The following is a 13,947-nucleotide window of genomic DNA, read 5'->3' as shown; positions in this document are numbered from 1 at the left end:
CACTTTTGATCCCCATCTCCTTCATTTGCCCTTTTCCATCAACATTTTAAGAGTCTCTTCCATTTTCTATTAACTAACAATCCTTCTTTCGCCCGGAAATCCTCCCTTAACCTGATATTCACATTTGTTTTTAAAAATTAATTACAATATGCTTTATTCATATGGTCTTTTACAGGTAATTACCTTCAGTTTTTATTCTCTCTAGCTCTTCCCTGTCTCAGGTAAACTTCTTGAGTTATCCGTATTTGTGATCTACACCAACTCACGCACATGTGTTCTTAGATCCAGTGGAATCTGTTAACCTATCGTTCTGATCATTAAAGACTTGCTTGTAGCTGAATCCAAGGACATCTTCTTGTCTTTTACTTCTCCTGCTCTCTCAGTAGCACACGACACACTTTTTGCTTTCTACTTGTTGGCTTCCAGACACCTAGAACTTCTGGTTTTCCTTATAACTTATGGATGTGTCTTCTCATTCTCTGCTGGTTTCTCTTCCTCTCACTGCCCCATAAGTATGGTGTTTAGTGTCTGCCGTTGGCCATCTTTGTTCCTCACTCCATGCAGTTTCCCATGAGATTTCTGCCACACTCGTGAATTTACATGACAATTTCCGAGTCTGTAACTGTAGATCAGGTTACTCCCCACAGACTCCTAGTCACATAACCAGCTATCTACTGGACAACTTCACTTAGACGTCCTATGGGCACCTTACACGCACCATGTCAAAAATTCAACTCATGCTCTCTACTCCCCAGCACCCCTCTATCTTGTGTTAAGCCCTGGGTTTCCTATTTCATTTAACCCTGACCCTGTTTACCCCCACCAGAGACTGGGTGTCATCTGTAGCCCATATCCTTTGGGCCTGACCACTCCAGGTACTCCTCCTTGTTTCCAGTGGCCTGTATCTGTGTGGGGTTTTTTGTCGTCGTTTTGTTTTGTGTGAGGAAAGCAAACTTTTTAGGAAGCAATAGAAACTGTTCTGCCTTGAGCAGAGCAGGCTGGAAATGTTGGGTCAATGACTCATGGGAATTGGTTTATACGTTCCTCAGCTCCTCAACCTCTTGGCTGGGATAATTCTGAGGCATTTGTTTTTTAACATTTCTTTTTAAGATTTTATTTATTTCTTTGTCAGAGAGAGAGAGAGAGAGAGAGCGAGAGCACAAGTAGGGGGAGTGGCAGGCAGAGGGAGAAGCAGGCTCCCTGCTGAGCAAGGAGCCCAATGTGAGGCTTGATCCTAGGACCTTGGGATCAGAACCTGAGCCCAAGGCAGACATCCAACAGAGGCACCCAGGCGCCCCCGTTTTATATCATTTCCTAGGATTTGTCCATGAGTTCATGGTACAGTTGGCTTGATAAGGCACTCTTTCCTGGCTACCTTTCCTTCTCCCTACCACTTCTTCTCTTTCCTACCCATATTCCTTGTTCTCCTTAAATGAACTACTTGCTCTTGAATCCTTGCCTTGAGGTCTGTTTCTGGGGGAAACCAAAGAAAGACATCATCCTTCTTTCTACTCCTTTCTTTTCTTTTTCCAATTACCAAATTCTATTAATCCTACCTCGCAATCATCTTGAGACGCTCCTCACTTCTCTCCAGCCCGGCTGCCACTAGCCTGGTGCCCACCTGCCATCACCTCTAGCCTGGATCACTACAGTGGCCTCCTACCTGCTCCCTTCAGTATTGTCCCCCTGCAACCCTTCTTCTTCCGTCCAGCAGTGATCTTTCAAATATGCAAATCTGAAAAAAATCAGGAAGTAAACTTTTCAGGTGTCAACTTAGAATTGAGAAGCTGTTCTTGACGATTCCAGAGCCGTAGTAAAAGGAGCACACTGTCATTTCCCTGTTAAAGCACTTCTCACCCTGTACAGGAAATACCTGTGTATACTCAGTTGTATTCTTCACCAGACTGTAGACTCTCTAAGGATAGGAATGTTGTATTTGGCTTTCTCCTCTTTTCCTTTCCTTTTCTCTCCCCATCTTTGTTGTTGTACTCCTAGATTGTAACTCCTTGTGATAGTTAGTCTAGCTAAAGTTTTGTCAGTTTTGTTTATCTCTACAAGAAGCCAGCTCTTAATTTTGTAGACCTTTTCTATGATTTTTCTGGTCTCTATGCCATTCATTTCTGCTCTGATCTTTGTGTTTTCTTCTTTCTGCTAACTTTGGGTTTGGTTCTTCTTTTTCTAGTTCCTTGTGGTATGAAGTTAGGCTGTTTATTTGAGATCTTTTTCTTAATGTCGGCATTTAGTGCTATAAACTTCCCTCTTAGAACTGTTTTGCTGCATCTCATGAGTTTTGGTATGTCGTGTTTCCATTTTCATGTATTTCAAGGTATTTTTTATTTCCCTTTTGATTTCTCATTTCACCCACTGTGTCCTTACTGATTTTCTGCCTTGATGATCTGTCCAGTATTGAAAGTGCGGTATTGAATTCCCCTACTATTATTGTATTGTTGTCTCTTTCTCTCTTCAGCTATATTAGTATTTGCTTCATATATTTAGGTGCTCCAGTGTTGAATGCATATATATTTACAATTGCTATACCCTCTTGATGAATCGACCCCTTTATCCCTATATCATGGCCTACTTTTATCTTGTTACAGTTTTGACTTAGAGTCTATTTTGTCTGATACAAGTAGAGCTACTTCTGCTCTCTTTAGGTTTTCATTTGCATGGAATTTTTTAAAAAAAGATTTTATTTATTTGAGAGAGAGAGACAGAGCACAAGCAGGTGGACAGGAGAAGGGAGAAGCAGACTCCCTGCTGAGCTGGGAGCCCAATGTGGGGCTGGATCCCAGGACTCTGGGATCATGACCTAAGCCAATGGCAGATGCTTAACTGACTGAGCCACCCAAGCACCCCTTCATGGAATGTTTTTTTTCCAGTCCTTCACTTCACTTTGAACCTGTGTGTTTCCTTCAAGCTGCAGTATCTTGTAGGTAGCAGATAGTTGGGTCTTCTTTTTTTCACCCATTCAGACACTGTATGTCTTTTGATTGGAGAACTGAATCCATTTACATTTAATGTAATTATCAATAAGTAAGGGCTTACTAATGCCATCTTGTTGATTGTTTTCTGGCTGTTTTTGTAGTTCCTTCGAAACTTTCTTTCTTGCTGTCTTTTTGAATTGATGATTTTCCATAGTAGTATGTTTTGATTCCCTTCTGTTTACCTTTATGTATCTATTACAGGTTTTTGCTTTCTGGTTACTATGAGGCTTACATAACATCTTATCATTGTAACAGTCTATTTTAAGCTGATAGCAACTTAACTTTTCGTTGTTGTTGTTGCAGTTTTATATCTTTATTTGATAGTCAGCAATTAGTTCTCATCCACACTAACAGTCTGTAGATTTTTGAAAATGGTTACAGGTACATAGGTAACCAATGTATAAAGCTTGTTTGGTGAGTCTTCATCCTTGTTACATTTGCTGGACAATGGCACATAGATAAGGTATAGCACATTCCTTATTCCTTTGGCCCCGACAGCTTTGTTGAGCCTGGTGTCAATGAGCACATCTGGAGTTCCTGTCTCCTTTATAGCAAATTTCCAGATCTCTTTGAGGGGCACGCTTCTTGAAACTCACTCCATGGGTGCACTTGTGAATATTGATGGTGTATTCTCTGGTCACTACCTCATTGATGGCAGAATGGCCCTTCTTCTTGCCACCCTTCTTTGCAGGAGCCTTTCTGCTGGGTCCAGGTTGGAAAGGAAAGATAGCAACTTAAATCTGATTGCATACAAAACTCTACTCTTTCACTCCCCCTCATTTTATGGTTTTGATGTCACAATTTACATCTTTTTTATATTGTGCATCCAAATTACTGTGGCTGTAAGCTACAACAGTTATAAGCTTTAATATTTTTGTGCTTTAACAGACATAAGCTTTGGTACTTTTGTCCTTCAACCTTTATACTGGAATGAAGTGATTAACACACTACCATATTATAGTATAGTATTATAGTATTAGACTGTTCCGAATTTGACTATGTAGTTACCTTTACCAATGTATATTTTAATATATTTTCAGGTTATTAATTAGTGTCCTTTCATTTCAGCTTGAAGAAGTCCTTCAGTATTTCTTGGAAGTTAGGTCTAGTAGTGATGAACTCCCTTAGCTTTTGTTTGTCTGAGAAAGTCTTTATTTCTCCTTAATAGCTGAAGGACAGCTTTTCTTTTCTTTTTTTTATTATTTTTTTAATAATAATATTTTTTATTATGTTAGTCACCATACAGTACATCCCTAGTTTTTGATGTAAAGTTCCATGATTCATTACTTACGTGTAACACCCAGTGCACCATGCAATACGTGCCCTCCTTAATACCCATCACCAGCCCATCCCATTCCCCCACTGCCTTCCTCTCTGAAGCCCTCAGTTTGTTGAAGGACAGCTTTTCTGAGTAACGTATTCTTGATTGGCAATTTTATTTTTCTTTCAGTGCTTTGAATATGTCATCTCCTCCTCTCCTGACCTGCAAGGCTTCTGCTGAGAAATCTTCTGACAGCCTTATGGAGGTTCCCTTGTAAACGAGGTTTGTGTGTTTGTCTTTGCTGGTTTTAAAATTCTCTTTGATTTTAGATAGTGTTATTATAATCTGTCTTGGATTTGAGTTGAATCTCTTTGGGGACCTATGAGCTTCATAAATTTGGATGTCCAGATTTCTTGCCATTTGGGAATTTCTTAGCCATTATTTCTTTAAATCATTTTTCTGCCCCCTTTTCCTCCCTTCTCTTTCTGGTAATCCAGTGATGCATAGATTATTTTTCTTGATAGTGTTCTAATGATTCACATAAACTCTTTTTACTCTTTTTTTTTTTAAGATTTTATTTATTTGAGAGAGAGAAGGAGAGAGAGAGAGAGAGCGCATGAGTGGGGGGCGTAGAGGGAGAAGCAGACTCCCTGCTGAGCAGGAAGCCTGACACAGGGCTTGAACCCAGGACCCTGGGATCATGCCCTGAGCTAAAGGCAGATGCTTAACCAACTAATCCACCCAGGCCCCTCCTCTTCACTCTTTTTCATTCTTTTTTCTTTGTTCTTCTCTGACTTGATTTCAAATAACGGGTCTTTGACTTCTCAGTTCCTCTCTTCTGCTTGACCAAGTCTGCTGTCAGTGCTCTCTATTGCATTTTTCATTTTATTCATTGTATTCTTCAGCTCCAGACTTTCCGTTTTTCTCTCTCTTTTAATTTTTTTTTTGATTTCTGTATCTCTGTTAAATGTCTCATTTTACTTGTGTATTGTTTTCTTGAGTTCATTGAATTGTCTGTCTGTATTTTCTCGTAGCTCACTGAACTTCCTTTAAACAACTGTGTGAATTCTTTATTGGGCAAATTGCAGATCTTCATTTCTTTCGGGTTGGTTACTGGAAAATTACTGTGTTCATTGGGCGGTGTCATGTTTCCTTGATTTTTCATGTTCCTTGAAGTCTTGTGTTGCCATCTTCACATTTGCAGAAGGAATCACCTTCTGCAGTCTCTACTGATTGTCTCTGGGAGAGAAATACCTTCTGCCAGCCCTGCTAAGCATTCTGAGACTCTCTCAGACATTTTCTATGGATACACATGCTCCACTGCTCCTGTTCTCTCTTGGTGGGTGGGTGATGATTCTTAAGATCGTGTTCTTTCTCCTGATCCTCCAAAGCCCAGCTGACTGCTGACAGCCTCGCATTTGCCTTCTCTAGGGCAGTGCTGAATGCTGAAGTTTTTGTGCTTTTTCCCAATCCTGCGGATTTGGGCTGGCTTTCTGTATTTGCTCACTAGCTCTCGGCAGAGACTTGCACTCCTTGACCTTGGCAGTGTGAACAAGGAGCTGGCCACATGGTGGTGGTGGTTGCAGGGTGGCTAAGGGTGAGCTGTGCAGAGTGTTGAGGGTACCCGTGGGCCGGCTGGGGGGACGCACAAGTGAGGCATCCCCAGTGGTTCATGGTGGGGCTTCCTGATGGGGTCCACATGACCGGATCTGCATCACTTCTGCCCTCCAAGAGCCCTGGCTGTTCTCCCAGCCCCTCCTGACCCTTTAGTCGTGCAACACATCTCCGTAGTCTAGATGGGGCAAGACAGAATGGGGCCTCTTTGGCAGCATCCTGCCTAGGTGGGGAAGCCAGGCACGCCGTCACATGCCCCCACTTTCCTTGTGAAGAAGTCACTGGCAAACGAGGTCTCTCAAAGCTGAGCTGTGCCACTGTGGGGGTAGGGTGGCGGGTAGAGTGAAACTGTTCTTATCCTCTTCAGTGTATCCAATCTTGGATTTTCCTCCAACAGTGTGTTGGAACTTGTTTGCTGGACTCCTGGACATACACGAAGCGCCCTCATTTGTGGGTGATGGTCAAAATTGGTGGCTTTTTTTGGTGGGGGGAAGACAGCGGAAAACTTTTGTTCCTCCATTTCACTGTTACCTCTCCCTGCATTTTATGTTTAGTAATGCAGATTGCCACAAATATCTAAACTTTTTGGAAGAAAATAATTTTCATTCCAATGTAATGGGGATTTTGTGTGGTTTCATTCAACATAGACTCAGGTTCAGAGCCTTTGCTCCTTGGAAATACGCTTGGAACTCTGCTGAAAATGTTCGCTTTCTCTTTTCTCTATAATATTGATACACCTGTCACATTCAAGCAGGGCCCATGATTAATCTTAACGTGCAGGTGTTCCTAACCGAGGCTGGGATGTTTGAATTTGCTTCATTCTATGCAGTCTGTTTTAATTTTGATTAATTGCCATCAGGAATAATAACTCCTCAGGGCAGATCATTAGGAAGCTACAAAATCGATGACGTTTAGCTACAGGATATGTAAAACTAGTCACCACCACTGAAACCATCATAGATACCCTTTCAGTTGCATGCACAAGGAATACTTCGGTCATTCCAACTGGATTTCAGGAACAAATTGAAATTGAATTGGAAATGCTTTTTCATAAATAAGTTAGCTTTCAAATTTGCCTTTTTTTGCCCCCCTCAATAGATTTTCCTAATTTTGACATGAAAATCACTAACCACAACCGATAGTCATGGATGGTAGGGAGAAGATGCTTGAGATATATGCTAGGGAACATATCTCAGCACATGTCCGCAAAAATTAATTGACAGATCCATGAGCTTCTAATGTGTACACAAGGAAGGACCTGGGCTTACTGCTCATTCCCCACCTGAGACCAGTGCCGTTGTTGAGGCACTGACTGGTTCACTTTGTGGCTTGATGCACTAGGCTCTCAACTGCCTCTAGTGTCCTTACCTCTGGTGTAGTTTCCTCTTGGCCCACGCGTACTCAGCTATGTGCTCTTTCCTAACTAAAGCCAGCTCCTGCCTTTGCACCTGACTCACTATGCCTGGAATGCTCTTACCCCTCCGTTTCATCTGGTTACCTCATACTCAGTACTTCTCTTAAATGTCACCTATTCCAGGGGGAGCTTTGTTGCATTCCTGCCCTTGGGGGCTCTTCTCTGTGTCCCATTCCATTCTGGGCCATTTCTACATAACTGCTGTTGTATTTTATCGTCACTGAATGTCCGTCTCCTCTTTTAGACTGTGAGGTCTCTGAGGGTGAAATTTCTGTCTTGTATCTCTCTAGCCCCTAGTTCAGCGGATCCAACCCTTTTTTGCTTCACACACCCCCTTTGAGAATCTGATGAAAAGGATAAACTCGCTCTCTACATGAACAACTCTGAATTTTGCAAATAATTTCAAGGAATTCTGGGATCCTCTAAATCCATCTGTGGACCTTAGAAGTGCGTGGACCCCCAGTTAAGAAGCCGTGTACTAGCTCCTGGGGACATCAAAACAGTGATCACTTAACACATGCTCACTGTGTGTCCGACATTGTTCTGTGCACTGCACGGGGTCCACCCATTTATTACTTACCGCAACCCTGTGAGATGGATATTCGGATTACCCCCAGTTTCAGGATGAGGAGACGGAGGAACAGCATAGAAGTAAGTTGCTCATGACGATCCCTGAGCCTGCACTCCCCACTAGCCTGCCCTGTCAGCCACAATCCTGCCTTCCTCCGGGCCGCACCATGCTGCACTCCACCTATCGGGCACTGCAAACTGTCTTTTGAATGAACCATAGAATGAGCAATAGTAGTATATACACCAGAACCTATGAATAAGGTTAAAATCATGTGGAAAAGAAAGAGGCTTAGCATTCACATGGTTGGAGCCTCCTCAGTAGAGTGGATAGCATAGAAGGTAAGCTACACCCAATCTCCATTTAGCTTTAAATATAGGGAGTGCGGTGGGGGGGAAGGGCGCCTGGGTGGCTCAGTCGGTGAATCATCTGCCTTCAGCTCAGGTCATGATCTCAGGGTCCTGAGATTGAGCCCCACAGCGGGCTCCCTGCTCAGTGGGGAGTCTGCTTTCCCCTGTCCCCCAGCTTGTGCACTCTCTCTCTCAGATAAATAAATAAATACAATCTTTAAAAAAAGTATAAGGAGTGGGAAGGTAAAGAACTTCTATTGAATGTTTAATACACCCCTGACCTTGAGTTTGGGACTTCCTAAACAAACCGTATCCTACAGTAATGGTAACACAGCTTGGAATAAAATTGAATTTTGAGTCAGGTATTGACCTCGGGGAAGGACTGGATGGGAAAATAGAAAGTGCTGTGTTTTTTAAAGCAAGCACGAATAAAGCACAGTTTGTAGAAGCCTAACTAGCCCTGTGACCTCTCGGAGTGGAAGTTTTAGGGCTAACCCGGAGAAGGATTAAGGAGGAAAGGGTGGGCTAAGCTTCTTCTTTCTTTTAATAAAGATAAGCCTTTTGTGTATTTTGTGATAAGGAAGAGTTTTACAATTCCAGTCTGACGTGTTGGCCCTTCATTAAAGTGTGCCTCCAAAAGCACTTCTGCTCTGGTTCCAGAAAAGCAGGAAGGGAAGGTGGGAATTAAAGAGAAGAGAGATTTGTTTATTTGTTTCTTGTGTACTGAGTTTGAGAAGTTCTTTGTAGATCTTGGATACCAGTCTTTTATCTGTAGTGTCATTTGCAAATATATTCTCCCATTCCGTGGGCTGCCTCTTAGTTTTTTAGACTGTTTCCTTGGCTGTGCAGAAGCTTTTTATCTTGATGAAGTCCCCAAAGTTCATTTTTTCTTTTGTTTCTCTTGCCTTTGGAGATGTGTCATGGAAAAGGTTGCTCTGGCCGATGTCAAAGAGGTTGCTGCCTGTGTTCTCCTCTAGGATTTTGATGGATTCCTGTCTCACATCGAGGTCTTTCATCCATTTGGAGTTTATCTTTGTGTATGGTGTGAGAGAGTGGTCAAGTTTCATTCTTTTGTATGTAGCTGTCCAATTTTCCTAGCACTATTTATCGAAGAGACTGTCTTTTTTCCACTGGATGTTTTTTCCTGCTTTGTCAAAGATTAGTTGCCCAAAGAGCCAAGGGTCCATTTCTGGGTTCTCTATTCTCTTCCATTGGTCTATGTGTCTGGTTTTGTGCCAGTACCATGCTGTCTTTGTGATCGCAGCTTTGTAGTATAGCTTGAAATCCAGCAACGTGATGCCCCCAGCTTTGTTTTTCCTTTTCGACAATTCCTTGGCGATTCGGGGCCTTTTCTGGTTCCACACAAATTTAAATTGAGCTACCCTATGATCCAACAATTGCACTACTGGGTATTTACCCCAAAGATACAGACGTAGTGAAGAGAAGGGCCGTATGCACCCCAATGTTCATAGCAGCATTGTCCACAATAGCTAAATCGTGGAAGGAGCCGAGATGCCCTTCAACAGATGACTGGATTAAGAAGATGTGGTCCATATATACAATGGACTATTACTCAGCCATTAAAAAGAACGATTTCTCAACATTTGCTGCAATATGGACGGCACTGGAGGAGATAATGCTAAGCGAAATAAGTCAAGCAGAGAAAGAATTATCATATGGTTTCGCTCATTTATGGAACATAAGAAGTAGGAAGATCGGTAGGAGAAGAAAGGGAAGAAGAAGGTGGGGGTAAACAGAAGGGGGAATGAACCATGAGAGACTAGGGACTCTGGGAAACAAACTGAGGGCTTCAGAGGGGTGGGAGGTGGGGGAATGGGATAGGTTGGTGATGGGTAGTAAGGAGGGCACGTATTGCATGGTGCACTGGGTGTTATACGCAAGTAATGATTCATGGAACTTTACATCAAAAACTAGGGATGTACTGTATGGTGACTAACATAATATAATAAAAAAATATTATTTAAAAAAAATAGAAGAGAGACAAATGGGGATTATCATGTGCCAGTAATCACATGAGATGATTCCAAGTAGAGTCTGTCCGCTAATCTAGCCTCTGGTTCCTACTGTAGTCAACGGTTTAAAAGTCAAATGTCAGGGGGTGCCTGGGTGGCTCAGTCGTTAAGTTAGTCTGCCTTCGGCTCAGGGCATGATCCTGGAGTTCTGGGATCGAGCCCCACATCAGGCTTCTCCACTGGGAGCCTGCTTCTTCCTCTCCCATTCCCCCTGCCTGTGTTCCCTCTCTCGCTGGCTGTCTCTCTCTCCATCACATAAAATAATAAATAAATAAAAAATCTTAAAAAAAAAAAAAGTCAAATGTCAGGTAGGGAGCTGGCAGAAAAAAACAGTGGCAGGAGACTTTACTTGCTCAAAGAAACTTGCAGTCTTCTTCATTATTGTCCATGACCAATTTTAACCACAGTTGGAAAAGCCTAGAAGTGAGAAAATGCTCTTGGTGTCCTTCATTCCCCCATGGTTGCTAGGGCTGATCTTACTGTGTTCTGCATATCAGATTTAGGGGATCCATCTCTAGATAAGCCTTGAACCACTTCTAGCCTGTGTGTCGAGGGGGCTCAGGTCTTCAGAGGGCCAGAGTCTAACCCTAAAGCTCCTGGGATATAAATCTATGTGTCTGGTGGGGAGGACAAGGGTATGTGACATGGGTCATTGCCCAAGTTTATGCTCTCACTGGGGCTCTCCTCAATGGTCAAGGTACTTACAACTCTATCTCACAAATTGTGGGGGGTACTTCTCCTGTCAGTCATTTTTATTGCTCTCACGCTTATCCAGATCCCTGACTCTGGATATGTTGGTGTCTCGGTGTCCATATATTTGGATTATAGAGGATAGTATAATGTACAAATGAACACAGGACTTTTTGGAACTAAATTTGGGAACACTTTCTGGTTTCATTTTTTTAATAATATAGCAAACAGTGTCCTAAAATGTTAGCAAGTCATTTTAAAATATTTGGCTGGAAATGTTTTTAACTTTTTCTAATATTAGCTTGGCTTTATAACTTAGCTGTCTTAAACTACAAGCAATCATCTAAAGGGGGCTAAATCAAGCCAGTTTTCCACGGAGTTACAATAATGGAGACTCTAATTATCCAGTCTGCATCTCAAGTTGTTTTGTAATTCATTAAAATTCCTTTTGCCCCTTTTCAGCTGGATGCATTTCAGCGTTCTAAATTCTTGTCTCTTCCTGTTGCAAAAATGTAGACAGTTAATAGAGTATATTCATATCTCATTTGTTTGTTAATTTGTTTTTGTAATGATCTCTTTGTCCCTTCATTTCTCTAACCCATGGCTGTACCTATATTACCAGTTAAAATGCAAATTTTCGTAGAGGCTGGCCCCTACTGTTGATAGCAAAAGAATTTTGATCTTGCAAAATGATTTGCGTTTGGATGAAGGATTCCCACCGCATGTATGAATTTGCACCTGGATGCAAATCCAGGGAGAGCGAGCTCTGTGGTGGACTTGGGGAGAGGGAGGTGGCGTCTTTGGGGTGAAGGAAGGTGTTACACTCTGTGAAGAATGCAACCCTGTGCTACAGAACAGGACTGAGACCGAAGCATTTGATTTTTGCTCTTTTGGAAGGTCTGCATAGGTGCGAAGCCTTAAGATGTTGGCAGGTTCACCGCGGATCATCGGGGCAGTTGAGTTTATGTGAGTGTGTCCCCGGGCTTTCAAAGATCTCTCTGGGCAGCCTGACTAGGACAGGTTATCAGCTTCCCTGCCTCCTTGGTGGGGGTCACTCTTTAACTTGTATAAACACTTTATGGGAATGTGTATCTTTCATCACCACGGACCAGATCGTTCTTGTAACTAGGCACCCAAGGAAGTCTCGAAGTATTCCTCCTGGGGCTGTGCAGGCTTGGAGCTGCTCATGTGACGTTTCTCTTTGCCTTTTCTAATGTTTGCTCTCGGGAGAGGATTATCCAGGGAATAGTTCGGCTTAGGCGTGAGGCTGATCCTTTCATTTCTTCTCACCCAGTGAAACATAGGTTCTTTAGATGACAGACCCAACGTAATTCCATCAGGAAGTGTAGACTCCCAGGAGGAAATATCAACAGTTGAGGATTACTGAAAAATGAGATACAGTGTGTTTTTTTCTTTGCACTTTTTAGAGAAGAAAGGACTATAATTTACACTAAATTCTGCTCTGTGTTTGAAAGTGTGAATTGGAGACTCTTGTGGAAACCATTGCTTGCCTCAAATCCAAAGGGTAATGAAGCTAGAAAGAACTTTTAAAACATATCCGATGACATGAATATTATTTTACAGGCCTGAATAAAGGGTGAGAACATGATTTAGATGATATGCGATAGCTCAGTATTTGGTTAATAAGCTCATGTAAAAATTAAATCAGGTTGTGCATTCTGTACTCCGTGCTTTATCTAATTTAGTTTTACCAGATAGGGATTTTCAAGTGTAGTCACTGTGGTTAATGTACCAGTTAAGGGTTATGCACCATAATAAGATAAAAGATACTAAAAAAAAAATTTTTTTTTTTTAGAGTAAGCTCTACACCCAACATAGGGTTCAAACCCCCAACGCGGAGATCAAGAGTTGCACACTTCACTGACTTAGCCAGCCAGGCGCCCCAAGGAGATAAAAAAATATTTGAGTTGATTATGAATTTTATCTAATTACATTGGTCCATTAAAAAAAAAATACAGTGCCCATAGGTCAAATTGCAGGAGCATAACACCTACAGTTATTGTTGGAAATTCAAGAGCTAGCTTCCGAGTGTTCCCTTCATCTGTCCTGTGGAACATGGCATACCAAAGACCTTATTCTGCAAGTTTTTGGAAGATTCTTTTAACAGCCCTCTCTCTAAATTCCTTCTGCAAGAGTCATTCACTCTTTCGAAGAGTGACTGTATAATTTGGCCCTCGAACCCCTGGGAACCCTTGAAGTTTCGTTAAGGAGTCCTGAAATCTATATTTATACCAAGTATTATCAAGGACAGAATAAAGAATGTCCTGGCATATACGTACTATTTTTCATGTGTAAGTGGCTGTTGTGATGATTAATAAATACAAACTATGCTGATTTCATGGCAGCTTTTGGTCATCTCAATCCACAGAGACTAAAACAAAATGACTAGTATTGGGTAAAAAACGGGCTCTCGTACTTGAAAAGTTTAGAAACTAGTAGAAAACAGGAGTGGAACGTGTCACCAGTATGGCAAGTTTCCATTTCAGCTACAGTTCCTTGTGTGCCTCTGAACTCCCCATGGTCAAAGGAGTTATTCACTTCTCAGAATGATTCATGCTTATAGAACATACTGGTAACAAAAGTGTAGAGCATTAGGATTTGTGGAGGGAAAAGAGGGGGGCATATTCAAATGATCTGCTAATATGGAGTCTCTCTTTTTTTTATGCTCTCAAATTACCACATTGTGGCTAAGTAGATGACAGCTGGCCGCAGAAGTCTATAAACATTTTAATCCTGCTTTCAGCCAGCCAGGATCCCCTGAATCATAATTACGGAGGGGACTCCATGAACCGCACTCAGCCCCGCCCTGCTTCCCAAGCTGAGCCCCACTTGTCCTGCCTCAGGATCAATGCTGGGTCACAAAAAGGGGTCATGAGAGCAAAGCCTGGTTGGGGGTGGGGGACAGATGCACCAGAAAGAACTAGACAAACTTATGGAGAGAAAAGTTCCTGCTCTGTGAAGGGCAGACTCACTCGCTGGCTGACAGCACGCAGTCATGAGTTCCCTCTGACA

General features: G+C 42.2%; 1 pseudogene; it reads right to left on the bottom strand.

The window, feature by feature from the left end:
- Positions 1-3,315: 3,315 nt before the first annotated feature.
- On the bottom strand, positions 3,316-7,349 carry LOC125283558 (60S ribosomal protein L31-like; annotated as a pseudogene).
- Positions 7,350-13,947: the final 6,598 nt, after the last annotated feature.

Source organism: Ursus arctos, unplaced genomic scaffold (genome assembly GCF_023065955.2).
Source record: "Ursus arctos isolate Adak ecotype North America unplaced genomic scaffold, UrsArc2.0 scaffold_31, whole genome shotgun sequence".
NCBI classification, from domain to species: Eukaryota; Metazoa; Chordata; class Mammalia; order Carnivora; family Ursidae; genus Ursus; species Ursus arctos.
The sequence above is the reverse complement of the archived record's forward strand: the minus strand, read 5'-3'. Positions and strand labels throughout refer to the sequence as shown.